The sequence below is a fragment of the Pogona vitticeps genome, chromosome 3, assembly GCF_051106095.1.
Source record: "Pogona vitticeps strain Pit_001003342236 chromosome 3, PviZW2.1, whole genome shotgun sequence".
Classification (NCBI taxonomy): Eukaryota; Metazoa; Chordata; class Lepidosauria; order Squamata; family Agamidae; genus Pogona; species Pogona vitticeps.
Window position 1 is genome coordinate 197,899,849 of NC_135785.1, and position 27,954 is coordinate 197,927,802.

General features: G+C 41.2%; 1 long non-coding RNA gene across 2 annotated transcripts; it reads right to left on the reverse strand.

Moving 5' to 3' along the window:
* LOC110074092 (uncharacterized) lies at positions 1–27,954 on the reverse strand. 2 transcript variants are annotated; one of them, XR_012085143.2, is made up of 3 exons: positions 23,926–27,954; positions 16,421–16,537; positions 1–14,629 (listed from the first exon to the last, which is right to left on the reverse strand). It is a non-coding gene; the product is annotated as an uncharacterized LOC110074092 (long non-coding RNA). The 2 variants fall into 2 exon arrangements; XR_013543597.1 differs by lacking the exon at positions 23,926–27,954 and adding an exon at positions 19,639–19,703.

Consider the following 27,954-nt stretch of genomic DNA (forward strand, 5'->3'; position numbering starts at 1 on the left):
TTTGAAATGGTGCAAAACTAAAATATTAAGTCAATGGTCACTGGACAAATCTGGAAATCATATTTTCATGTTTTGATCACATATTGTTAAAGCATGATAATCTTAAATTATTTGATTGTTACCAGATAACAAATGAAAACCATAGAGTAGGTGATGTCTTGATGCCTCACCAAAGATGCATAATGACCTCTAGTGATCCAATGTATATCACTTTGTTCCTCAGTGTATTGCATGTAACAAAACCAAATCCAAATAAAAATGCTTTGTAATGCTTTCTAGACAACCAATTTTCTGACCAACAATATATTGAGATAAGCATTTTGATGCAATGTCTTGTCAAGACAGGTAGACATTACATTACAGTGCAATAGTCAATGTTGTTCTGGAGTATCACAAATATTCAGAATTTTCCTCAGAGGCAATTTGCAGGATAATGTGATTCATTTTTAATAGGTGCCTTAAAAGTGCTCATAAAAGTGTTGTTTTCACTTTTCGTCCCCCTGAAGCACCACTGCACTTTTCATCTTGTAATATTGTAAAAGCTATATTTATCTTGTCTTCCTGTCCTGAGTAAATGGCTGTGAGTTCTGCCAGCCTGGGCTTGTCTGGTGGGCTTCCTCCCTTCATCTCCTGTTCCATATACTAATCCGGGCATGATGGTTTCAACCATCAAACAATGTTCAGAGTTCTCAGACCCAGTTGTAGTCAATAGTGAAGTATCTGACCCAGCAGTCTCTCATCTTCTCCCATCACTGAGAGGTCAGAACTACCCTATGAAGCTCCAGTTCCCTGCACTGGGCACAAAGATAGCTTCTCAGCCTGGACCTCAGTTCACAAGGGTATTTTGAACCACTATGTCCTCAGTAATAAAGGGTAGTATGTCTCCCATGTATGCTGGGAGAATATCCCTGGAGACCCCTGAGTCCCCCAGTCCTCTTGTCTCCTTCTCCTCCCAATGCTGGTGGTCCCTTTCTTGTTTTCTCTGCCAGGATCAGAGCCAAAGGTTCCTCAGGCTTGGGCTCAGATTTCTGCTCCTTCCCTGAATGATTCCAATAAGAAGAGTCATAGGGGCACTGGGTTTCTCATCTTTCTCTCCCTCTTCCCCGGGACCCTTAGTTGTACAAGGATCTTTCTTCTCCTGAATCTTGGTGATTTAGGAGAGTCCTCAGCCCAGCAGCCTCTGAAAATTCCTCTGGGTCCTCCTTGTCTCCTCCTTCTGAAGTAGAGGTTGTCTCCTTTTTGTCTTCCATTTGTCAACCCTTATCCTTGCAGGTTCTCTTTGGCTGTGGGTCTAAAATACCTCATGACAGCACCACTAGGGGCAAGCCAACAGCTTCCTTCCTTCTAGGGGTCACTTCTCCTTCTCTGGGATTTTCCACCCAGTCTGAGCTCAGTCTGAAACCTAATGTCCTGGGAATGGGGCCCCTTTTCCCTTTCCCCATCTGCCAAATCAGTCTCCGGAGTTCCCAACCCCTCTGTTGGCACTAGTGACATGTGAGTCCAGTCCTCAGGCCCTGAGGGAGTGTGATGGTCTGCCAATGGAGGCAACCTCACCGCTGGCCTTTCCACAATGGCCACGAGTGAAAATCCCCGCCCGACTCGATGCCAAGGAGCCAACCTTGGGTAACAGGTTTTAAGATTTGGTTTAAAACTGTATGCTACATTATTAATCAGCAATTGCAGTTTTTTTTTAAATCAAAATTTACATGCTCTGAAGAATAAATGGGATTAATATCTTGTCTACTTTTTATGCTCCCTCCACACACACACACACATACACATTTTCCCTTTTGAAACCAAAGTTGCTACAGAAAATGTTATAAGTCATAAACTCCTACACATTTCTCTCTTGCGCCTTCCATCATTCCTGCCCTGCACACTGGTGGCCATCAGTTAAATACATTGTGTGGAAATTTCTCACAATAACAAAGTGATGACAGGCAGGTAACCATTAGTTCCCTCTGTGTTGCAGACAAGTCCCCAAGTATCAAAGATAGGTAATGCATTTAATGGACTGCATGTTCCACTCAGCTGTCCTAGGTAGAGATTCCCTCCCCCTCCCTTTTTTTTTTTTGTCTGCTAGAAGAGATGCCAAGTCTTGTCTGGTCTCAAACATCAAAGCAGAGATGGTTGTTGTTGTTTGCCATTTCTAAAAGAGGAAGATAATGTCAATTCTGGGTATTGCCTTTTCTTTCCCCTGTGAAAACTGTAGGCAGACTTCCTGCTTGCATAATTGTTCTGCTATAATTGTCTCCCCTGTTGTGATGGCCAGTGCAGTTTATCTGGCTGGCTTAATACCAACAATTGCAGTGATCTAAGTTGTACCTGCAATTACTGATACCTGCCATGCAAAGGGCTCATGAAAGAGACCCAGCAAGAATAACTGTATCCAAACGTTAAATTAGGATGGTTTCCCCCCCTAAGTGGCTATTAAACAGATTACTTACATTGTGTTGAGCTGTCTGTGCAAAAGTATGAGTTCCCGGACTTGTTCATTCTGAATAATAGCCTTGCTTTAATACTTTGCCCTTGTCAGAGAGTTGGAACAAATTCATTTGTGTTCAAAGTTTTTCACAGATTTTCTACTCAATTCTTTGGGTGTGCCAGAGGGAAAGGATGCATGCTATGGCCCAACATTTCTGGAGGGCTACAGACTGGAAACATCAGAGGTAGACTTTATATTCTCTCTCCTACTGGATTTCTTCCTTTCAATATCCAATAATTAAGGAACTTCAGATGTATTCATTCCTTTAAAAGAAACTGTGTGGGGGTATATGTATAACTGAAAAATAAATAGTTATGTGTGGTACATCCTAGTGGGCTGTCTAGAAGAGAAAGCTAAAACATTTTAAATACAGTATGTGCACTGCCTCTGTACAACGAAGAACAGCTTCCAAATGCTACTCAAGCTTATCTTTTAACTGTTACATACAGCATCCATTGTCTTGTTGGCGATGCACTAATTTCGCTCCAAATTAATTGCTGAATTGTTCATAATGCAGTGCAGTGACTATCATCAAAAGTCTTTACACTTTATCAGGCAGCAACATGGGAGTCACAGAACTCATGGAATATTGTCCTCTTTTCTTTGAAAATGCTGCAGCGTAATTTTTAAAATCAGCAGTAATCCGAGCATTAGAAACACAAACAGAAATCTAAATATTTTGAACTACAACTCCCAGAATCTTCAGTCAGCATGGCCTACAAGGAATCTGGTGTAGTTTTAAACAGCAAGATTTCTGAGCTCTAGTGATAATTATGGATTGCCTTTTTGTCAGGAAATTAAGAAGCAAGCAATAATAATCTACATTAAGCAAGGGGGCGTTCATCAGCATGATCCCTTCAATTAGTCATTTAACCAGAAGGATGACATGAACTTCATCCAAAACCTGCTTTGTGGATTAGAAACCTCACATTTGGTTGGATAGCTCAGTGGTTTAGGTCTGCGTGTTCGATTCCCCACAGTGTCTCCTGCAAATAGGGCCAGCCTATATGGCCACGGGCAAGCTGCTAAGTCCCAGGGTAACTCAGAATTGACTTGACAGCAAATGATGATAAAGATGATGATATCCTCTGCCATAGAGATGTGGTATTCAAAGGGAACAAGTAAGTTTTTATGGGATGGTTGAAGCAGTAAGCAGGACTACGGATTGTTCCCAACTGGCTGAGCTACAGAAAGATATGGGCCCACCAGGGCTGTCTTGGCTACCATCTCCAGGGAATTGATCTGAACAACCTTGCCCACTTGTATAATTCCTAGCCCTGGTGTGGAACAGAAGTTCTTGGAATCCATCTTACAAAACTGAACAAAATGGAAAACCCACAACCTCGAGTTGAAATGCTTAAGAGCCTCGTGGCGCAGTGGTTAAACTGCTGTACTGCAGCCAAAACTGTGCTCACGACCTGGGGTTCAATCCCAAGTAGCTGCCTCAAGGTTGACTCAGCCTTCTATCCTTCCGTAAAATGAGTACCCAGCTCACTGAGGGGGGGCCAATGTGCAGCCTGCATAATTAACTTGTAAACCACCCAGAGAGTGCTTGAAGCACTATGGGGCGGTATATAAGCAGCACGCTTTGCTTTTTTGCTTTGCTTTGCTTTAAGACTGTGCCGATTCCCTCTTTGAGAAGAATGGCTTATGCTTCCTCCTCAAATGTATTCTTCAGAGTAGGATGAAGAATGCAGCATGAAGTAGGCTGGCTTGGGAGTCATGACAAACTGCATCACATCCTCCTCCCAGTCCTTATACAGGTCGTCCAACCACTTTGTAACTCCTGCACAGGCAGAGATCACAAAATAAAAATATCTTTGAAGACCCGAGTCGTCCTGTTACATTTGCCACAGAAGAGTGTAAGGGTCAACCAGATGGGTCAGCTGTATCTGCAGCAGACAATCAAAAGAGACAAAACATTGCTAAAAGCTAGCAAAAAGCAACTTCATTTCCCTCACATTTCTCTCCAAATGTTACTTCTCGAACACATTTTTAAAAAGGATCAGTGTCCTAGGGCAGGAAGATAGGACAGTCTCAATGGAAGTGTGAATGAAGGGCCTTTCAAAATATGCAGTACAATCAAGAGCAGGCTGAAGGCAGCTGGTGGACAAATAATGAAAATATATCTCCATTTTCCAATAACTCATATTTAGCATTAACTGGGACTTTCCCTATCAGGTAAGATGTCTGTACTCACTGCTTTCTTGAAATGCATTCATTAATTGGTCACAAACAATTGGTGGCATAGACAGAGAGCACACGTGCATGTTACTTACCTACAAGTGTTGCTTCCTTTTAAAATCAGAGTTGCGGCACTATAGACAAGCAAAGGTTGGCAGGAGCAGAAGGTGCTGGCCCAGGAAAGTAGAATGTGGGCATGTTATGGCTGGACTTATTTCTCTTCTTGGACACACATCATGATTTTATTCCTTAGCTTTATGTTTGTGTGTGACTCTCCATCAATTTTCTTTCCAGAGCTTCACAAAGTAACTTTCTTGGAGTCCAAGAATCCTGCACCACATCTTAGCTGGGGGACTGTAGGCACTATAGTCCAAAAAAAAAAAAGTTTCCAATCTCTGGTTATTTCCAGAAAGACACTGATTTTATCTACCTATTAAAAATTTGTCTTACCTACTCCATCTATTCATATTTTTCAGTCTTCCTGAAGTAGGAGTCCTAATTAATCTGAAAAGATGCCACATTATTATTGCTTTACATTCATGTCATAAAATCCAGTTGAACCCAAAATAAAATTCCCCCCTTGCAATATTAAAATACAACTCTTTAACATTCATTCTTGTAGAATCCTCTAGTCAATAATCTCATGAGGTCTGAAAACTACCCTTGTTCATCAACAAGCTCAACTTCATTTGACATGTTTCAAGGCTAAGCCTTGATTTAGCCAAAGTGAAGCATTTCTAAATCACATTTATTTCAACTGATGATTTAAGCATAGGTTTTGATTTCTCCTACATAAATCAATGGGACTTCAAGTTCCTAACTTTGATTGAATTGGGTCCACACTCTGGCCATTACTTAAATGTAGGCTGCACATAGTGTGTGACTTGACATTTGAAATGTCAGATATACAAAATGGTGTGTGTGAATCTCTACATGCATTTTGATCAATGCAATGCACTGGCTGTACAGGTCAGGTTCAGATTTGATCTTCACATTTAAATAAATATATAGCAAGGCAACAGTATGATCGGCAACTTGACTTGCTCTTTAGATTCATCTGTTTGATTGATCCAACTGTTATGGGCAAAAACAGGTAGATGCCTGTTGCTTTCTTTACCTGCCAATCATTGTTACATTCTTAACCTGACTGAACATTTTTTTCTTTTTTTTTAATTTTTAAAAATGGGTTGTCACTGGGAGAAAAATGTGTCCATGGAAACCATACTTGCTTTGTAGCTGCTGTGTATGTGGTTGCTATGCACTCTCCTTTCCACTCTCCCTCCTTCCTTCCTTCTCTTCCTATCTCATCAGATTTGTTAGTGGTACTTACTCCTTTGGAATGAAACAGTAAACATGTCCAGAGATGTTCTGAATTATTCATACGCAAAACACACAGAGGTAATTTATAATGTAATCCAGGAATGTACACTAGCTACTGACACTTGCACAGAACTTGACAAAGTTACTTTTGGGGGGCTCGTGTTGGATAGTATATTCTGGGAGTTGTTCATGAAATCTGCTGAAAACAACTTCTGTAGTCATCTTTCTGACCCTTGCACCTCCATTGCTGCAGAAGTCACAGACCACATTTCTTCTCCTTTCTGGTTACTAACATTTATAATTCATTTTCTAACTTTTGCAAGAACATTTCTACCCTGCACATAAAAAACAATGAACACTGCCATGGAACTTTAATGGCTAGCAAAAGTATTTGATATCCCCAAAAAAGTTCTGACAATTACCTAATATGCCACTCTAAGAACATCATGATTTTGTTTCCAAGATGCTGCTTCTTAATTTTAATTTTAGAAATAAAAATATGGAATTTCTTCCCCCATCTGCGCTTCTGCAATATCACTTTTAATCACACATACCTCACTTTAAAAAAACTTTTAGTAATTGCTTCTTATAGATGGGGTTTTGCACCAGAATTTTTGATTCTACAAAAGTACAATCATAAACATATCAGTTCAGATGTAAGTTCCACTGACCTTAATGACACTTGTTCCTAGGTGAATGGGCCTAGGAATATGCGTCACATGCCTTTTGTTGTTGTTTAGTCGTTAAGTCATGTCCAACTCTTAGTTTAGATTATACCTGACTAACCCAGTGGTTTTTCCTACTTTCTTCAGTTTAAGCTTGAGTTTTGCTATAAGAAGCTGATGATCAGAGCCACAATCAGCTCCAGGTCTTGTTTTTGCTGACTGTATAGAGCCTCTACATCTTTGGCTGCAGAGAACATAATCAATCTGATTACGGTATAGCCCATCTGGTGATGTCCATGTGTAGAGTTGCCTCTTGTGGTGTTGGAAAAGAGTGTTTGTGATGATCAGCTTGTTCTCTTGACAAAACTCTATTAGCCTTTGCCCTGCTTCATTTTGAACTCCAGGGCCAAACTTACCTGTTGTTCCTTTTATCTCTTGATTGCCTACTTTATCATTCCAGTCCCCCAGAATGAGAAGAACATCTTTTTTAGTGTCATTTCTAGAAGGTGTTGTAAGTCTTCATAGAATAGGTCAATTTCAGCCTCTTCAGCATCGGTGGTTGGTGCGTAAACTTGGATAACTGTGATGTTGAACGGTCTGCCTTGGATTCGTATTGAAATCATTCTATCATTTTTGAGATTGTATCCCAGTACAGCTTTTCCCACTCTTTTGTTGACTATGAAGGCTACTCCATTTCTTCTACAGGATTCTTGCCCACAATAGTAGATATGATAATCATCTGAATTGAATGTCAAATGTCTTACACATCTTCATAGGCATCATCCAAGCTAATTGAAAGCAGTAGTACTGTACTGCAAATGGGTCAAATATTATAATCCGTTTAAGTGTGGTTCTGTAACTGCTCCTAGTAGGAGATCCTTGTCCTTACTACTCTTCCAGCTTTTTTTTTTTTTTTTGCTATAAACTTGGTCAACCAAGAGTGTGTTTTCCAAGGATTAACAATCTCAATATTTACCACAAAAAGAACCCTGTATAAAAATATGGGCAAGAATCTCCAGATTCTGACACTCACAAATCCATGCATGTCAATCCTACCGATACACCTCAACTGGAAGTTGATGATGAGCAGTCATGTCACAAGAACTCTTAACTTGTCTTGCTGTCATAGGAAAAGAGCTAAACGTGCACAAAAGAACTTCCACATGGACACCAGAACTTTCCCTCTTTCTCTATATTCCAGTTCCCTGCTGCACTCTCAGAATCTGATCCGATGCCCATCACCCCTCCTGCTGATTTTTTTAATGGTTTTGCGATTCTTATTTAAATTAAGCAATCTGCGCCATTCGATTTGAATGAAGGGCTGGTTTGTCTTAGAAATTCACACACTTGCAACATCTACAGTGCATTTTTAAATATGTAAAATATTCACAAAGTTCACAGATGTACCTCATAAAAATGCAGATATGTGTAAGTGAACTTGCAAAAGTGCATTTCAAAGGAATGTGTACAGAAACACACTCATCAGATAAAGTGTGTAAACAAAAGCATATATTATGGGAAATGTATACAGAAAATGCATATGTATTCCTATACGGGAATTAAAAACAGTCTTGCAACCAGATGAAAACAAAGGATATGAATTCAGGTGAGATTTGGAGAAACAAGAACATCCAGACCAGGAATCTTTCAAATCCATAGTCAAGCATGAACTTATAGATCATTGTTTCTGAGAGCTTTGGAATAGCAAATGAAAAGATACAAGCCCTGAATGCAGATATATTTATATACTGTAGCTACATCTCTTACACTACTAATTGTTTTAGTAGTATAAGGGATTCTAATTTGTTTTTGATTTATTTTTCTTTATTTAATTTACATCCCCAGAAAATGTGGCTAAAGGCAGCTTGAAAGTGGTATCATTTGGAGTCAGGCCAGTGCAGTACAATTTGTAGGTATGTATGGTACTTTAAAGACAAGGTATTGGTCCATACCCAGTATCATCGCTTGTTACCATTAGTGCTGCTCTCTCCTGACATCTACCTTAAGCTTGCCACATACAATTTTCTCCTGGCATTGGACTGCCGTTTAAATTTCCCACATTGCCCTGACACAGCAGTCACCAGATTCCTGTGAAAAATGAAGATGGCAGCTGTTGGATCAGCCACAAGGCATTGATTGTAGCACTACTGCTCCCACCATTACTAAGTAAGCTAAGTAACTAAGATGGGACTAGCAGGAAGGTAAGTGGTACTGGAGACTGCAAGCAGAAGGGGGAGTCAACAAAAATTGTTCATCACCCTGACACCACTACCCCCACCCCCACCCCCACCCCCCGGTGAAGTGTCTTTACATCTCTCTTCCATCTTTTTCCACTTACCCTGAACTGTTTCGGTAATGCCTCCCTCAAAATGCATGGATATATCGCTGCTTGGCCACATAAGGAGACTATTCAGAAAATGGGTTGCTTATAGTGTTACTGGTAACTCCTAGGATCGGTACCTTTTCTGGAAGACTTGCAGCTCTGTGCCAATATGTTTGGAATCTGAAAACGATTGTGCACTTGTTTTCGCTTCAGTAGAAACACCTAAGTACATTCTCCTTCTTCCTCTCTTACTATACACACACACACACACACACACACGCACGCACGCACGCACGCACGCACGCACGCACGCACGCACGCATACATACATACATACATACATACATACATACATACATACATACATACATACATGGTAAAGTGAATGTAAAGTGTATGCTAGAGGCATGTTTGTTTGAGGGTTCTATTAATCCCTTGATGTATAAACAGAACAGATGCATACCAAATTAGGAATTTAAGGATTTTATATATTTTTAAAACACACACACACATATACATGATTCATAGCCTCCCCCAGAATTCATTAAAAGTGACTAACTATTCAACAATGCTTCATGTTCACTTTCTTGCCACACCCTTGTAGGTCAATCTTTCAGACAAGCTCCATTCTTTCACCTGGGAGTGGAAGGAAATAATGGGAAAGGTAAATAAAGGAGTGCGATGGAAAGCTTATTGGCTTCATAGTTGACTCTTATGCTTTGTTTTGGTGCCCAGGGAAACGAACGGAGGTCCATATGTGTTCTCCCAAAGCCCTTGGCAAGGATGTGGGGGGAAAGTTGGCTTCAGGGCCCTGCTTCTGTTCTTTGACTCATGCTCATTAATTCTTGATGCCACAGGTAGTACCACTGAACTGTGAATTAAACCTTTCTGCAATAGCTGCACAGAGTGAAAGGGGCTGTTCTGGCCACGTTTGCAAAGAGTCGTCGCATGTATTCTAAATATTCAGTCATCAATGTCTCATTCATTTCAGCCTCAGTGACTTTTACAGGGAACAGCACAGGAAGTGAAACTACTGGTCATGTAAGGCCATGCACAACATTTTCCCACCCAATCAGATAATCTCCAAGTAGGGACAAAAGACATGTTCAAGGTCAGGTGAGAAATGTGTCTAATGTCTATTTTGTATTCCATCTACGAATGTTGTGAGCATTACTGAAAAACACTTCATTTTCTAACAGTTTTCAGAACTCTTGAGAGAAATGTCCCTCTAGCCTCTCATGTGCTTTCATTTTCAGACCACTTCACTTCCCCTAAGTGACACAGCCTACAACATTGGTGACATTATTCTGTCTGTGGTACAAGACTACCACCATGATTAATCCAGGAGGAAGCAACACCATGATTTGCATTTATTCTGTGATATCATCATATCGTCTCATCTATACCACTATGATCACTGATTTGTTGCTGTTTAGTCGTTAAGTTGGTGCATAAACTTGGATTACTGTGATGTTGGAAGGTCTGCCTTGGATTCATATTGAAATCATTCTATCATTTTTGAGATTGTATCCCAGTACAGCTTTTCCCACTCTTTTGTTGACTATGAGGGCTACTCCATTTCTTCTACAGGATTCTTGCCAGAAAAGTAGAAGTGGTAATCATCTGAATTCAATTCCCCCATTCCCCTCCTTTTTAGTTTACTGATGCCCAGGATGTTAATGTTTATTCTTTTTTACTACATCCAGCTTCCCAAGGTTCATAGATCTTACATTCCAGGTTCCTATGCAGTATTTTTCTTTGCAGCATCGAACTTCCCTTTCACTTCCAGGCGCGTCCACAGCTGATCGTCCTTTCAGCTTTGGCCCAACCACTTCATTAGCTCTGGAGCTATTTGTACTTGTCCTCCGTTCTTCCTCAGTAGCATGTTGGACACCTTCCGACCTGGGGATCCCATCTTCCAGCGTCATATCTTTTATCCTTTTGTTTCTGTTCATGGGGTTTTCTTGGCAAAGATACTGAAGTGGCTTGCCAGTTCCTGCTCAAAGTAGGTTGCATTTAGTCCGAACTCTCCACTATGACCTGTCCTTCTTGGGTGTTCCTGCATGGCATAGCCCATAGCTTCTCTGAATTACTCAAGCCCCTTTTCCACAACAAGGCAGCCTTCCATGAAGAGGGATCACTGATTGCAATTACCCATATTACTAACCAGGGCTTTGCTGCAAAATTTAGAGGGCACCAGAATCAAGAGGTAAATCAACTGTGAATGTTAAAAACATACACAGCAATATCTTCCAGTCCTATAGGCTCTCTTTTTTAAAAAAGCATAGAAATTATTTTTCTTTTTGGATGGTACCACATTCACTTCTCCTTTTTCTCACCGGTGGCCTATACCTTTCAGCAGGATAGGTGGGAGACAATGCCACTTATCCTAGGTGCCAAAAATGCTCGTTACAACTCTGCTACTGTGTATGAAAGAAGGATAAAACAACTGTTGGGTCAAAAGAATGAATCCAAGGCAGTGGCCATAATTGGGAACCTATAGTACTATGTACAATTCAAAAAGACAAATATTCATACAATCTACATCCTCCCCCTCCCCAGAAATATTTTGCCTCAGTGAAACTGCTGTTTTTAACAGATGCTTGAAACTCAACAAAAGCAAAGAATAACCGGGGTCCAAGTGTTCACGAGGTGAATGTGTTTGGGTGATATTATGCAGTTTAGAAAGAATTCTTTGAAAGCAACAGAAGCTTCTACAGTTGCAGAAGAAAAAAAAGATAGAAAGGAATCGTGCAACCATGTGAGCATTCCACGCTGCTTGGCCAACACTGCCAGGCAGTGGCTGTGTGCTGTGGGAACCGTGACACTTCCAGAATTGGAAATGTGACTTTCTTGGACCAAACTCCTAGAATCCCTGTGCCAGCATGGCTAGACATTTCATACATGTATTGGCTGCCACTGTGGAAGAAAAGCTGAAGTGGCTGATCAACCTTCTACAGATACAGCCAACCAAACATATGTCTTGATGCCCATCTAGCAACATGTAGTTCCAATGGAAATCAACTGGCCACCTGTACTGCAGTCAGACATGGTATAGCTATAGGGCTGTCAAAACCAGCAGGCAAGCATAGAAGCAAGGCACAGCAGAGAAACCTTGTCAGATGTGTATATTAAAAGGAATGCTCACCAGACTATTTTTGTTGTGGCACTTGAAAGGCATCTCAGCATCCTTTATGTAAATGGTGCTGGCAGAAGGGGAAAGAATACTATGCAGAAGCCTGAGACTTCATGGCCTATGTGCTAATCCATTCAGCCCAAATCCAAAGGAAAGGGGGGAAACCTGAGCTTCAACTTATTCTCTGTTCTTCCTCTTCCCCCACCATCACCTTGGCCAGTAACAGGGATTGGGAAACCTCCAGAGGTTAGACCTCAGCTCCCATTAGTCCAATCTATTAGCAAATACTGAGAAATGGTGGGATCTTATTATCATGTATTTAAAGCACTTGTTCATCCCACCAGGGCTCCCAAAGTGATTTACAACAGACTCAAACACTTAAGAACAATCTAAAAGTCTTAAAAACAGATTGAAAGCATTAGAAACAGATTTAAAACATTAAAACAAATTGAAAATATTTAAAAACAGGTCCAAGGCATTCTCTAGCAGTCCTCTTAAAAAAAGAAAAAACCCTAGAGGTCAAAGGCTTTTCAGAACAATGCAGTTCTAGTTACCCAATGGAAGCGGCACATAGATAGAGCCAGCCTAGCTACTCTTGGGGTGGAGTTCCATAGCAGGGTTACTTCTATTGAGAATGTCCTTTTACCAGCCAACCAAACTTCTCAGATTGGTAGGACTTGTGCTAGAGGAACCCAAACTCCAGATAGGCACATATGGGAGGAGGCAGGCTTATCAAGGACTATGTGTTCCCTATCTCTAGACTACAAGGTCTAGGCTACAAGAAAGTTGACCGGCGAAGAATTGATGCTTTTGAATTGTGGTGCTGGATGAGACTCTTGAGAGTCCCCTGGACTGCAAGGAGAACAAATCTATCCATTTTGAAGGAAATCAACCCTCAGTGCTCACTGGAAGGACAGATCCTGAAGCTGAGGCTCCAATACTTTGGCCATCTCATGAGAAGAAAAGACTTCCTGGAAAGGACCCTGATGTTGGGAAAGTGTGAAGGCAAGGGGAGAAAGGGACGACAGAGGACGAGATGGCTGGACAGTGTCATTGAAGCAACCAACATGAATTTGACCCAACTCCGGTAGGCAATGGAAGACAGGGGGGCCTGGCATGCTCTGGTCCATGGGGTCACAAAGAGTTGGACACGACTAAATGACTAAACAACAAGACTACAAGGTAGTACTAAGGCAATTAGTTGGTTTCATCATTCAGACATTCCTCTGTAGGAATTTGTTGGTGAAACGTTTCACGATGCAAAGATAGATGTTTATAATCTCTCCAATGCAGCAGATCAAGTGGGCACTTAAGGGAACAGCTACAGCGACCAGTTGAAAAGTTGCCAGCTCTCCTTACTACCACCCTTCCTCTCGCCTCCAGAAAAGTTGTGTCAGTTTGAATAAAAGTTGAGGACCCTCCATCATATTGTAACAAAGTACTTTGCTTTGACATTCATGGGCACGCTGAAGTATTTACAAGCTGCCTGAGAAGATGACTCAGAGTAGGTTTAGAAGCAACACAGCTGACACCCCTGCTGATGGGGGAAGAAGTAGGTGGGAAAGATTGCTTGGAGATCAGAATATGTGGTTTTTTAAAATGCTGCTGCTTCGCCAGCCCACTCTTTATGCTGTTGTAATTATGTGGGTGTAATAGAAAGGAGAAGGGGAATAAAGCTAAGCCTCTCAAGAGAGGTCTGACTGACTGTGCAAAGAGAACCCCGGATGTAAAAACAGCAAAGGAACAAACCAGCGATGGAGAAAGAAAGTCCTTCAAGAAGCAAGACCTGCCTGGACCAGCAGCAATGGTCTATAGCCAAGCCAAACCAAATATGTAAGCTGGAGGGTTCGTAATTGAAATGAAGCTTTCCCCCTGCAAATCTAGAAATGGGAATCGATTACAGAAGGATGAGGACTGGAGGGTTATAATCCAAAAACAGCTTTCTGATGGTCAGACCCCCAGTTTTGCAATTAGAAGCAGAGCTTGCTTTAAAAGAAAATATATATATATTTTAAAAAAACACAGGGTTTTCACAGTTCTACATATTGCAGATTGTCTTGGTTTTGTTTAGTGATTAATTACCAGGAGGTAAACAACAGGCTTTATTCACAAATTGATGCTGCAGATGAGGGATGTAAATCCACCTTTGTGTCATTCCCATACACTAAAGATCAAAAACTGCAATTTTTTTTTCTCCCTGCAGGAGTGTGAGATACTTCCTGGGGCTCTCAATTACAGTTCTCAAATTGGCCAGAAATTGCACACAATTATGATAGCTACTGATTGTTGCATGCATTTATAAAAATTAGAGGCATGGGAAGGGTTATTGGGTCAATCAGCTAGTCCTCCTGTGCTTGCTCTGTGTGAGTGTGTGTGTTTATGCATGCACTATCTTTCTCAAAAGGGAAAAAAAACAGGTTTTTTTGCAGATTCTCCCTTCATGCCTCAGTCTTGCTATGGAAATTTCATGATGCTTCAAGAGTTCTTCTTGAGATGTGTCTTCATGTTGAGACAGCCTAAATAAATGAGAATAAGGAATTTGTAAAATATTCTTCATATCCTTAGTGCAAAAATCACAGCTTTGAATGAATATATGTCTGAAAGTTAGCATTTGATCACATTCTAATTGCAAATTGGCATCTTGTATAGTTCAGTCCACAGGAATTCCAAGCCACTCTCTCTCTTTCTCACAGACACACACATGCTGCCAAATTAAGAGCCCAGAGCAACTTTCCTCAGCCTAGCACATTCTAGATCCCATCATCTTCAGTCAAAATGGCCATGAGTGGGTTGTAACACAGAGACTAGGTTGGAAGGAGCTGCAGAGGAAGTCTTGTGCTTTTCCCCACTATCAACAGCTACACAATTGTGTTCATGAAGTGCTTGTTTTAATACAATAACATGCTTACATTATATGCGTGCCTTCAATCCCTGTTTTGCAGGCTTTTGCACAGACACCATTCTCACAAAGATGTGTGACTATGCTTGCAGGAGATCACCATGATATCTTTAAAGAAGTTGATGGGCAACCTGTGGCCCTCCAGATGCTGTTGCACTGCAAATCCCATCATCCTATACCACTGGCAGAGTTGGCTGGGGCTCATAGGAGCTGTAGTCCTACCACCTGCTGAGAGCCACACATTGCTCACCTTTGTTTTAAAACACAGGCAACTCCAATGGCAGCTTGCAAGGGAAAATGGCTTGTAGGAAGATGTCAAATTTTTTAATAGTCCTAAAGAAGGGACCATGCTGAGACGAGGAGGATGCAGAGGCAGGGAGATCTAGATTAACGTCCGCTTAGTGGGGCTGAGAAGATCAATATCTGTAAGGGACATTCCTGTTCAATCAGATCTGCAAAGAGTAGTTACATGGGGCCACTCAACTTGCACAATACCCATCATTATATTGTTGCCCACCACAGGCTATGATCCACAACTGGTTATGACCCAGGTCTCAAATGAATCAGAGATGTTGCTTAAGCATGTTTAGGTTGGCATTCAGTGTTTAAGTTTACAGCTACCGACCATGGTGGCTGGAGCTTCAGGGAGCTTTCATCCAAAATAAGTCTGACAATGTTATGCAATTTATTTTAGTGACATCATGACAGTGCAGTGGTAGCAGCAGGAGACATAGAGATAAACACTTCCCAAATGTAGCATTTTGCAGCATGCAAGAGCATTGCATTGCATTGCAGACTTAGATCGAGATTTGGAGAGGAACTCAAAAACTGGGAGACAGGTAAGAAAGTTGCCTGGAAGAGATGGCAACAGAGAGACCTCACAAAATTGGGTGTCTTGTAGCATACGCCCATCTTACCAAGTGCAGCTGTGTGCTGTCCGTGTGCTTGGCATGAGCCAGAGGAAGAGGAGGAAAGGCAAAAAAAAAAAAACCACCTTGTTTCTTGGCTCAGTTCCTTAAGTGTGATACTTTCTCTGCTGTATGTTTTCTGAATGCCCTTTGAATGAGAAACTCAGTGTCTCCTTCATACATAAAATGCTTTCGACTAGTTAAGTCATATATACTCTTGAGTTCTTCCTGTGCACTTGTGTCACAACTTGAGGCCTTGTCCTTTATGAATGTGTTTCTTGCTAATAGAAGATGTGGAACCACGTATGTTTTAATGCAATATTTTCTCCTCACTGAACTTCCTTTATCTCCTCCTTGGCTCTACTCCCAACCCTGCTCCATAGATTTTAAGAAATAGGCCCCACATTACAAGTTGTGGCTATAACTCCACTATGGAGAGAGGCCATAGTGGAGCAAGTGGGTGCAGAGAAGAGTCGATAACAAACAAGATCCTTACTCACTGTACAGCTTATTCCTCAAGCTTATACCATTTTGTTTTGGATTTCTTCTTTCTCCTTCCTCACCAGCTCTGCATACATCTGCCACCATGAGCTGTGCAGCCTGCTGCATCACAGTACCTGGAAAGAGATCAATAAAAAATAACCGCAAGGAGGAGGGACGGCTCGTTGATACCTTGGCACTTTCAAGATATCTCTTTGTGGCATACAATCACATGCTGCCAGCCTGTCATAAAATGTGACAAGGTCCTTGTATAATGTGTAACTTAACTGATAAACCCCCGTATGGCCTCCTCAGCCTTTGACACCAAGATCTGAAAGCAGTTGGGCTCAAGCATCCGCTCCTTGGATTTTTAGCAAGGCTTGCTCTGTCAGCTTTGGCGGAATGTTCTGCCTCCTACTCCTTTCTAAAATGAACCGACTTCATCTGCTGTTTGAATAAAAGCTTCATGGCACGTTAGTCACGACATATTGCAGCACAGTTTTATTCACAAAACTTCAGGGTGTTGGGTGGGGGAGATCATTTTTAGAACCAACTTTATAAAAAGAAGGAGGAAAGTAATGGGTTTGGATGTGCCAAAGCACATATTCTCTGTCATGTAAGGTAGGTAGGTAGGTAGGTAGGTAGGTAGGTAGGTAGGTAGGTAGGTAGGTAGGTAGGTAGGTAGGTAGGTAGGTAGGTAGGTAGGTAGGTAGGTAGGTAGGTAGGTAGGTAGGTAGGTAGGTAGGTAGGTAGGTAGGTAGGTAGGTAGGTAGAGGCAGAGGCAGTGGAAGAGACAAATGTAGTTATGCTTAAGCACACAGAGAAAGGTATTCTTTTTCTCCTTCTGTCTCTGGTAAATACGAAGGCTGTAGTGCGCTGGCTAGGGGTAACCTAAATCTGTAATCGGACAGCGCTCCAGTTCACCTAATGAACAAGTCTCCATTGCTGCTCTGTACATGTGTTTAGGATTATGTTAAAATGCCCCAGTTCTAGATTAATTTATTCAGAAGTAAATCTTATTGGTTTCTGTGCAACTTAATTCTGAGTAGCTGCCTTAGTACTGCAGCTCAAGGAAATGCTTACTCAGGAACAGGAGTTAGGAGCCTGTGGCCTTCCAGATGTTGCTGAACTGCAGCTCTTGCCCTCTCTGATCACTGGCTGTGCTGATGGGTTGTGGCAGGATTTGGAGACCAACATTTAAATGCTCACCATTGCTTTAAAATTATTCTCTTTAAATTAATGACATTTGAATTCTGGTGTAAAATATGGGAATGGCAAACTCTCCTTGGCTCAGTTTGAAATGGAAGTAATATTTATGAGCCATGTAGGCAAGAGTCTAGAAAATGTTCACCTTTTTTCCTGGCCTGTAGCTCTGGTGTATGCATCCCAATACTTCTACGCAGACTGAATCGATCAAATCTTCTCTCATTGCACCTTGGCATTTCTAGCATAGTTCAATCAGCCTTGGCCTGCATCTACCCAATAGTGGAGAGCAATTTGGAAATTCAAACTACTCCCCACACAACTTTGCAATGGAAACAAATCAATACTTTACATCGAGGTTCAGACAACTGCTAAATATAGTGTATGTAAAAAAATAATCAGGAACACATATCCCTGATGACAGAGGATACTCCTTAAACAAGAGGAGTATCAAAACAAAAAACAAAGTATCAATGTTAGCCAGATGGTCTGATCACAAGTTGCAATAATCAATGTTTCGTAAGAGAAAAGTGTTAACAAAATCAGGGGTCTTTGGGTGCTTTGTCTGCACACACAGAGTTTATCTAACTATTCCAAGCCTAGGAAAAACTGCTGGGGAAAATGGGACTCAGACTGTAATACACATGAGCATTAAAAACTGATCATATTCATAAGTTGATCCAGATAATAATTACAAACACTGTCAGGTTAATTAGCAAAGGGTCAAAGGTATAGAAGGAGCTTACAGGTTCTCCTCTCACCAATTCTCTATATGAGATTTTGGAAGAAACAGCAAGATCCTTTCAATCACTGCTTTCTCGGAGGGTCCTGCTATTTCATTCTCTTGCACTCACAAGAAGGCTTGATCACAACTTGCTGGATGTAGCAAACCTCTACATGACACAACAGTGTCGTGCAAGGATCTTATAGAGGGTAGGATGGTGCAAGGTTTAGGAGAAGCGCTGAGGCTTGAAATTGCACATCTGAGGACAATTTGTCAACCTGAAGGAAACATTGATATGTTTTGACACTGCTTTTTCCACTACAGCCACAGTTCTTGGTAAGCGGGACACAACACCAGCCAGTAACATGACTGCAAATCTATAAGGTAAAGTGGTCTGTGGAAGCTGGCTGCCAGCCACTGACCTCTCAGATATGTCATTGAAAATGACCTTTGTTGTATTCCACTATGAAAATCAAAGCTTCTTTCTTCATGATTTGTATATTGGGAAAAGGCTTATGGGAAAAAGATGATAAGGGGAACCACTGTAACTGTGAAAACATTCTGCAGAAGGTGTGTTGGAAAATCCAAGTGCATGAAGGGAAACAAAAGGCAAAAAGAAGGATTTGCAATATAATAATTTTAAGTTCAAGTTCATAGGGTTTAAGAATCTTAACTGCATAAAATGTGAAAACCAAGGACTCCAACCATTGAAATTAATAGGAATTAATGTCAAGCAGGAATAACATGGATCATTTGCCTTGGCACACATCTACTTAGAAGAGTATACCTTCGAGAAAAGTAGTGTTCCTGACTGCCCAGGGCACACGCAGGCTTCAGAAGCACATGTTGTAAGAAAATAAACCAGAAACACCCATTTGCTACTGTGTCAACAGCTACACAGCAGCACCATCCAATCATTGACATTTCTACTTTGCAAATTAGGTAAGTATTGAAAGCTATTGATATTCTTCAAAGCTACTGACCTACAGGGAGAGGGGGTATCTTTTTGGACGAAATATAACTACTCAAAACTTCATCCTTGTTTCTGTAAGAAGCAGAATATCTGAAACTGTTAAGAGAATGAAATCCAGAAGGTCAGATTACTTTGGGCACATTGCAGAGGATTTGCATAAATAGGGCTAACCTTTGACTCAAAAATAAAAGGTAAGGGCAGAAGTCCTAGCAGGACAACAGGTCACTGGCATTTGTTCTGCTTCTGAGGCTATGACAAAAATGCTAGGAATTCTACTGTTCACTGCCTGCTGATAGAGCTCAAAGGTATGTAGTCCAACAAGCAGAAACTCAGCCTACCTGACTTGATCGAAACTGCTGGGCTCCCACGCACTTCTAACTTGCAAAGGGCTGTGAGCGTGGGAAAGTCCTATGTGAGGCCTTGAAAGAAACCTAATTCCTTCTAAAGGGAGGGAGGCCTTCCTGGGAGAGTGATCAGGAATTCTTCCAGTAGACATGGGCAGCACCCTACGATAAAGAATGTGCCTATTTCTGTTAGTTTATCCATCTGATCAGCACCAGTGCTTGCTAAGGGGCAAAATGCTGCATTTGCATGCATAGGAGGCTTACTAGATTTTGAGGTACCAGCGGAAGTCTCAGGGGATTGCTAGGCTTTTCTAAGTCTCTAGGAAATGAGAAGAATTTCAGAACAAGTGTCACTTGAGGCGGAGAAAGTCTGGATTTTGCATGTGAGTTGTTTGTAATGCGTGGGCACCCATATTCACCCACTGCCAGCTGGTGCCAGAGCCATTGGTTCAGCAAAACAGTGTCTGAATGTATGATGTGCTTGCTTCACTCCCAACCTTTGCCTGCTCTGCCTCTGTGACATCACAAAGACCTGCCTCCTGGTCTCAGGTTTTGGCCTGAAATCTCAAAGAACAAGATGCTGCTGACCTGTCAACTCCTAATAGGTTGAAATCCAGAAGTAAATCACAACTACAGTAGGTCCATTGAGTCAATAAAACATACAGAGGAGCTGACTGACCAAATCCCCATTGATGCAGTGAGCTTACTCTAGTTGTCATTTATTACTGGATTTCAGCCATTGACTTATATATACAAAAATGTAGCTGCCGAAGGGGCAGAGGAACTAGAGACAAAATTGCTAACATGTGCTGGATTATGGAGAAAGACAGAGAGTTCCAGAAAAACATCTACTTCTGCTTCATTGACTATGCAAAAGCCTTTGACTGTGTGGACCACAGCAAACTGTGGCAAGTTCTTAAAGAAATGGGAGTGCCTGACCACCTTATCTATCTCCTGAGAAATCTATATATGGAACAGGAAGCAACAATTAGAACTGGATATGGAACAACTGATTCAAAATTGAAGAAAGGAGTATTGGTTCAAAATTGGGAAAAGAGTACCACAAGGCTGTATATTTAACTATATGCAGAACACATCTTGTGAAAGTCAGGACTGGATGAATCCCAAGCCAGAATTAAGATTGATAGAAGAAATATCAACAACCTCAGATATGCAGATGACACCACTCTGATGACAGAAAGTGAGGAGGAATTAAAGAACCTTGTAATGAGGGTGAAAGAGGAGAGCACAAAAATGGTCTGAAGCTCAACATCAAAAAAACTAAGATCATGGCCACTGGTCCCATCACCTCCTGGCAAATAGAAGGGGAAGATATGGAGGCAGTGACAGATTTTACTTTCTTGGGCTCCATGATCACTGCACATGGTGACAGCAGCCACGAAATTAAAAGACGCCTGCTTCTTGGGAGGAAAGCGATGACAAACCTAGACAACTTCTTAAAAAGCAGAGACATCCCCTTGCCGACAAAGGTCCGCATAGTCAAAGCTATGGTTTTCCCAGTGGCAATGTATGGAAGTGAGAGCTGGACCATAAAGAAGACTGACCACCGAAGAATTGATGCTTTTGAATTGTGGTGCTGGAGGAGACTCTCAAGAGTCCCCTGGATTGCAAGGAGATCAAACCTACCTGTTCTAAAGGAAATCAACCCTGAGTGCTCACTGGAAGGACAGATCCTGAAGCTGTGGCTCCAATACTTTGGCCATCTCATAAGAGGAGAAGAATCCCTGGAAGGGACCCTGGTGTTGGGAAACTGTGAACGCAAGAGGAGAAGGGGATGACAGAGGACGAGATGGTTGGACAGTGTCATCGAAGCTACCAACATGAATTTGGCCCAACTCTGGGAGGCAGTGGAAGACAGGAGGGCCTGGTGTGCTCTGGTCCATGGGGTCACGAAGAGTTGGACACAACATAAGGACTAAACAACGACAAAGTTGCCACCAAGAGTGAATTTCCTCTAGGAATTCATCTTGCTTTCCTTACCAGACCTATAATTTGTAGCTAGACTTTCACAAAGTCTACATGCACTGCAATCCAGACTTCCCCAAGCTGGTGTCCTCCAGATGTGCAAGGCTGCACATGCCACAATCCCTACCTAGCATGGTCATTTGGCTATGATGACTGGGAATATCCTGATGTGTACTTGAATCACACCAAGCTTGGTAAGGCTGGTGTAATCCTAAGTATGTTCATGCAGAAGTAAGTCTCACTGTCATTGAAGCTTGCTTCAAGTAAGTATACTTAACACTGCAAGCGTTGGAATGCTCATACTAGAATCTCTAATAGCTACATGCCCAGTTAATTGATTGATGCACCCAGAATTTTTCAAAATTGTTTACAACTTTTTTGTTCCATTTATTTATGCATGGTGTTATTTCAAAGTAGAATGCCATTTTTCCTTAACATGCTGTAGCACAGACAAGAAAGAACTCAGTTTTACATATTAAAATTCACCTTGTACCATAGGATCACAAATTTGTAGAGCTCTTTAAATAAATTCTCTTTAAATGCCTCCCTATACCACTTCTACACAACACACACACACATACACGCACGCGCACACACACACACACACGCACACACACACACACACAAAGAGAGAGAGAGAGAGAGAGAGAGAGAGAGAGAGAGAGAGAGAGAGAGAGAGAGAGTATGCTGCCCAGTAGCTTCTATCAGGATTAATTCATCACCAGAGAAGCAAGTCAGTTCTTGGTTTTATTACAACCATTTTTTATTGAGAGTATTATTTGGGCCCAGAATCATAAAACTGTCCAATCAGATACCAAAGTGCAAAAGGCTGAATGGTGTTTGGGATGAACCTTGAAGGACAAAGTTTATCTGCTGGGGCATTTCCTGTGAGCACTTTGAAATCGGCTTCTTCAAAGCATGAATCAACACAGGTTGGCTCCTAACTGATCAAACAGATTTCCTGCTTATCGTTATTGCCACCTCAGTCTTTCATTTACTTTTACTTAGTAAGCAAATACATGTTCAGGGAACAACAGGAAGGTAGCTACCAACAGTGCTTTCTGAAAGAGTCAAAATAGGTAGCAGTTCACCTGTCATTCACTTCTCCTTGGGGTCACATGCAACAATCCTTCTTTTGACCTTCAAAATCACAGGAAACATATCTACTGAGCAACTATGTAAGACACTATTCTTATCTGACATCAAAGCGTCTTTGGAGCTATTGTAGCTTAAGTTTTGATACCGCTTACGTATAGGCAGGGTTTCCCAGTGTGGTGTACTGGACAGAGTGACGGACTAGGACCCTGGAGAATAGGGTTCAAATCCCCGCTCAGCCATGGAAACTCACTGGGGAAATGGAACTGGTAAACCACTCCTTCAACATCTTGCTTACATTGAAAGCCATTTTTTGGTCACTATAAGTCAGTTCTGACTTGATGTCACAGAACACGCACACAAATACAGTGGTGCCTTGAGTTACGAAATTAATTCATTCCGGATGATGGTTGTAACTCGAGTTGGTCATAACTCAAAGCACAATTTCCCATAGGAATACATTGAAAAGTGATTAATCCATTCTGGTCGTTTATTGGTTTTATCTCAAGTGCTGGTTGTATCTCAAATCATTAGTTCCCATAGGAATGAATTCAAAAGTGGTTAATCCGTCCTCTAGGGGGAGACTTTTTTTAACCTAAGATGACCTTTAAGGTTAAAAAAAAGGTCAGGAAAGGAAGGAGGGAACAGTGAAGAAAAGAGGCCTTTTTTCCGGTTGTATTTCAAAGTGCCGGTTGCAAGTCAAAGCAAAAATGTTGCTACCGGAGCTGGTTGTAACTCAAATTGGTTGCAAGTCAAGATGGTTGTAAGTCGAGGCACCACTATAGGCACCTTGACCTCAGTAATCCACCATCTTAGTTTGGCTACTATTTAACAATTTCCCCTTGGAAACTGTTTCAAAACCTGACTAAGTAGAACATATAGCAGTTTGATTCTTGAGCAAAATTGAGCAAATAGAAACCAAGGATGGCCAAAAGTATTTTGCTGCCTAAGACAAATCAGCAAATTAGAGCTACCTACCAAAGTCAAGGTACCTCATTCCAGGCAATTAAGTTTGGGACATGCACCAGAAAAACCCGCAAGCATCCTGTTTATTTGCGACTTTTTAATGACACCTCAAATCTTTTGCCTGAGCCAGCTGCCTCTCTCTACCTAACAGCAGAGCTGGCCCTGAACAGGCCCAGTATTAAACCAAGTGTTCCTGGATCAGTTGTAAGTACATTTCAAAAAGCTGGTTCTTACCTTTAAACCTCTATATGCTCAGCCTTTCTTGAATATTTCTTGAATTTCAGTAACCTTCAGGATTAGTGATAAGGACCTTCATGGTGGTGACTCCAAGGAGACTCACCTAGTACCAACTTTGATGTCTTCTTTGTGCCTGGTAAATTCCTGTAGTCAGGTATCTATTTGCACATCTGGAGTTTTAAATGTCACTGCTTCAGTTGTTTATTTTTGTCCTGTTGTAGCTGCTGCTTAAAATTATTTTGTGATGTTGCTTTAATATGTGTTAACCTTGAGCCACTCTGGCAATATTTAAACCCCAGGACAAGGTTAAAATATTGTAAATAAGTAAATGGAAATGTCTGGATGGCACAGGTTCAATGCAAGAAGTTATTTTCTGTCAGCCTGTTTCCCATCTACAAAATATGGAGAAATAGTGACTTAGCGCACAGTGTTACATGAGAGTGGAGAAGATAAGACAATTCAAGAGGTTTAGATAAGAGTGTGAAAGAAACAAAAGTATGCATTCACTGGCCAAGTGTTTGTGGCTACATGTGTGTGTCCATGCATGGGTAGAGTGTATGATGAATGAGAAATAAAGAAAATTGTTTCTGGACACATGCAGAATACATTTCCTTGCCAGCATCATATCGGTCAGCAATCAGGCACTTGTGACAAAAGTTCAGCACTTTGAAGGCCCAGGCTCACCTTTAGCTAGCACCTCCTTCACTTATGTGTGCATTCCTGCTTACAAGAGAAACATCAAATTCTTGAGCATTCATAAAACATCAAAATCTGGAGAGATCCTCTGACGTTCATGATCTTGAGGGTCTAATCACACATTGAGGCAAGTGTGTGTTCCCGCAACCTTGTATCTCAATTACTTGCAAATTTTTCACAGATACAAGCCTGAGACATCAGATGTACTAGGTAGCTGACCAATTACAAAACAAAATGAGTTAAGAGAAGATTGAGGCAAGCCGAGTTTAGAATAGCCAGTCTTTTCCTCTTTAAGGGCCTAATGACATGAGCTAAATATTCCCCTCTTCTAATGATACTTTCCATATCTCTGTTGCACTGAATTGCAGTCACGTGGTGTATATATACCTGGACAAACATTCCCATTTACTTTAATATTACCTATTCATTTCTTCCTATTTGAAATGTTATGGCTGGCTACATCGTGAAACCAATTTTTTTCTGTCTTGTCTCCTGGGGCAAAGCAGCCCCTTACTTTATATATTTCAAAAATTAAAAAAATTTAAAAACCCTAACCCATCCCTCCCACCCTTTGTTAGCAATGGCTGGGCCAGAGCCCCACGGGAAGGATGCGCTTCTTCAAGACAGTATCTTAGTCCTGGCCACTCTCCCTTCTCCATGTTCCCCTGTGGGATTGATGTTCACACATGCAATATCAATAAGCAATGTTCTGATATGTCGTTGGGACAAAATAACACAACTCTCCTGGAAAGGGGGAAATAAACAGCAATTACACCTCTAGCCAGGAAACTGATGCGATCATGGCTGTATGTCATGTGACTGGAAATTTATACAACAATATAACTAGGGAACATTAGCCTCATGTGATCAGGCCCTTAGGTGCACTGATTTGAGATGCAGAATCATCTCTTGTAACAAGGACCTGAAAAGGCAATGGAGAGATTGAGGAAGTATTCACTGATCAAGTCTAGAAGGAACTCAGCTTTTACTACTCCCCTTTTGTGTACTTCTTCATGAATCCAATTCACAATGTAAAACCTAGTTATCATTTTTTTATGTAAAAGTTAAATTAGTTGCCTTACTTTTCTTACTACAATATTCTTTTCCCCCCCAATTTCAGGGTTTTTCCTTCTGCTTTTCAGTAAAGGGGTAAGTTCTGTTAACTTCAAACTACTTCACCCTTCAGAAACAGCCCAAATATTATTGTGTAGACATGAAATAAAATTCATATGCAATGTCTTCTGCTAGTTGTTTTAAATATCAGAAGGAATGGAAATTGAAATTGTACTGTCTGAGGCACATGAGACCTATGGGCTGACTAGTCTTTGCTCTGAGGGCTAAGGTAGTAAAGCTCAGTGGTTCAAGCAGAGGACAGTTGCACTTGGCTGAACTGAAGCCAATGTTCTGGATCCACACCAAACGAACTCCCCCATGCTTCCTTTTCTATACTTGAACCATTTCCCCTTTCCACTTCTGATGGGGTCAATTGTTGACATTTCTTCTTTGCCAAAATGTTTTATTTGTTTAATATTTATTCTAAAGTGAAAACAGAAATATGTCTTCTGCTTCCAAAATGTGTTCGTGTCTTTGCAATGTAAACCCCAAAATATACCTCTGTTGTTTTCTTTGCGGTTTAGGTACAGAAACAAGAATTGTGAAATAAATTTTCAAAGTGCTACTGAAAGCAAACATCCCAGATTAATAGCTATTAAACATAATTCATAAGAAATATAATTTTAAATAATCTCCATGAAGTTGGGGTGAGAGCAATTTTCAGCAAGATCTAGTAAGATTGCAACCCAGTATCCTCCAAATGTGTTTGGTGACCATTTGCATCATCCCCAGACAGGAGGCCACCAGATTTATGAAGGCTATCATGCCACATGTTTGAGTAAGTAGTACATAGCAGAGTGGTCTACTAGGTACTACTTACTTCAAAGCAGACATGCATCAGAAAGCATACAAATGTTTTCACATCAAAAGAATTTTTCATGCTATATTTGACCCTGCCAGTGTGCCTTAACAAATGCTCCCCAGGTTTTTTAAATCCATTCTCTTGGACCATCTCCTGTGTCCAGTCTCATTTAGAAGGGGTAATATATTTTCCCCGGCATGCAATAGACTTTGTCAATTAATTAGGTCAGCTTTGGGGAAAGCTACTCTTTAGACTACATGTACCATGCTGGTTGTGAGCCATAATCCAGAAAAAAATAATGTTTCCCATGTCTAAATTATGTACTGAATTGTGTCATTGATCTTTTCCTTCAATGTGATGTAAATGGTCTCCTGATAAAAAGTAGCTATGGTGCAACTATAACTGAACATTTGCTCTTTCTTGGCAAATGCATTCGCTGACATTCTGTCTGCCAGACGGTGAATGTTTCCACTCTTGTGACATTTGCATGACTTGATTAAATGGGTAAAGACGCAATGCATATGTGGGGAAAGAGCTTCCAAAGTCTGCAAGAGCGCCATCAAAGCAAGGACCTGTTAGGGTTCAAACAAATATAGGTTAGTGGCATTGAAAATTAAACCCCAAGGCAAATATTAAGAAGGATTAATCTGGACTCTGGACTATGGCTATAGTCAGCTTCAGCCTTCTCCCTTGATGGAATTCTACACTCTGTGTGGTGTCAGGAAGAGAAATTTGCTTTTTCATTGATCTGCTATTTCATATTATTGCACAATTCCTGAAACACAAGCAGTGCTACCTCATAAAAGTTATGGAGGAGTTGCACAAGGCTTGGCATGTGGCTGAAGCTCAGTGTAACTGCTACACCAAAAGAAGAAGAGGCAACAAGCATGCACAGTCATGTGAGGAAAATCCCTGCTGAGGTCAATGGAACTTCTTTACTCGGAAGAACACGATTTTTGTTGTTGTTGTTGTTTTGACTTACATACCATCCCATAGTGCTAGAGCACCCTCTGGGCAGTTTGCAACCCAATTAAGCAAGGAACACTTCACCCCCGCGCCATCAAGCTGGGTACTCATTTTGCAGACCTCAGAAGGACTGAAAGCTGAGACAACTTTGAGCTGGCTACCTGAGCCCATTGGGATTGAACTCAGGTCATGAGCCGAGGATTGACTGCAGTACTGCAGTTTAACCACTGCACCAAGAGGCTATCTGCAGCTTTGGAACTACAGCTTTCATAATTCCCTTCCTAACACGGTCCTCTTGATTAAGGATTCTGGGACTTTTAGTCCCAAACGAAATATTTCCAAGCTAGGACTCCATTTTGCTTTTTTCCTATATAAGTGCTTTTGAAGTTGTTAAGAATTCTCAGTAATAACAACAAGAAATATTAAGATAATTATGAAGTGGGTTTTTT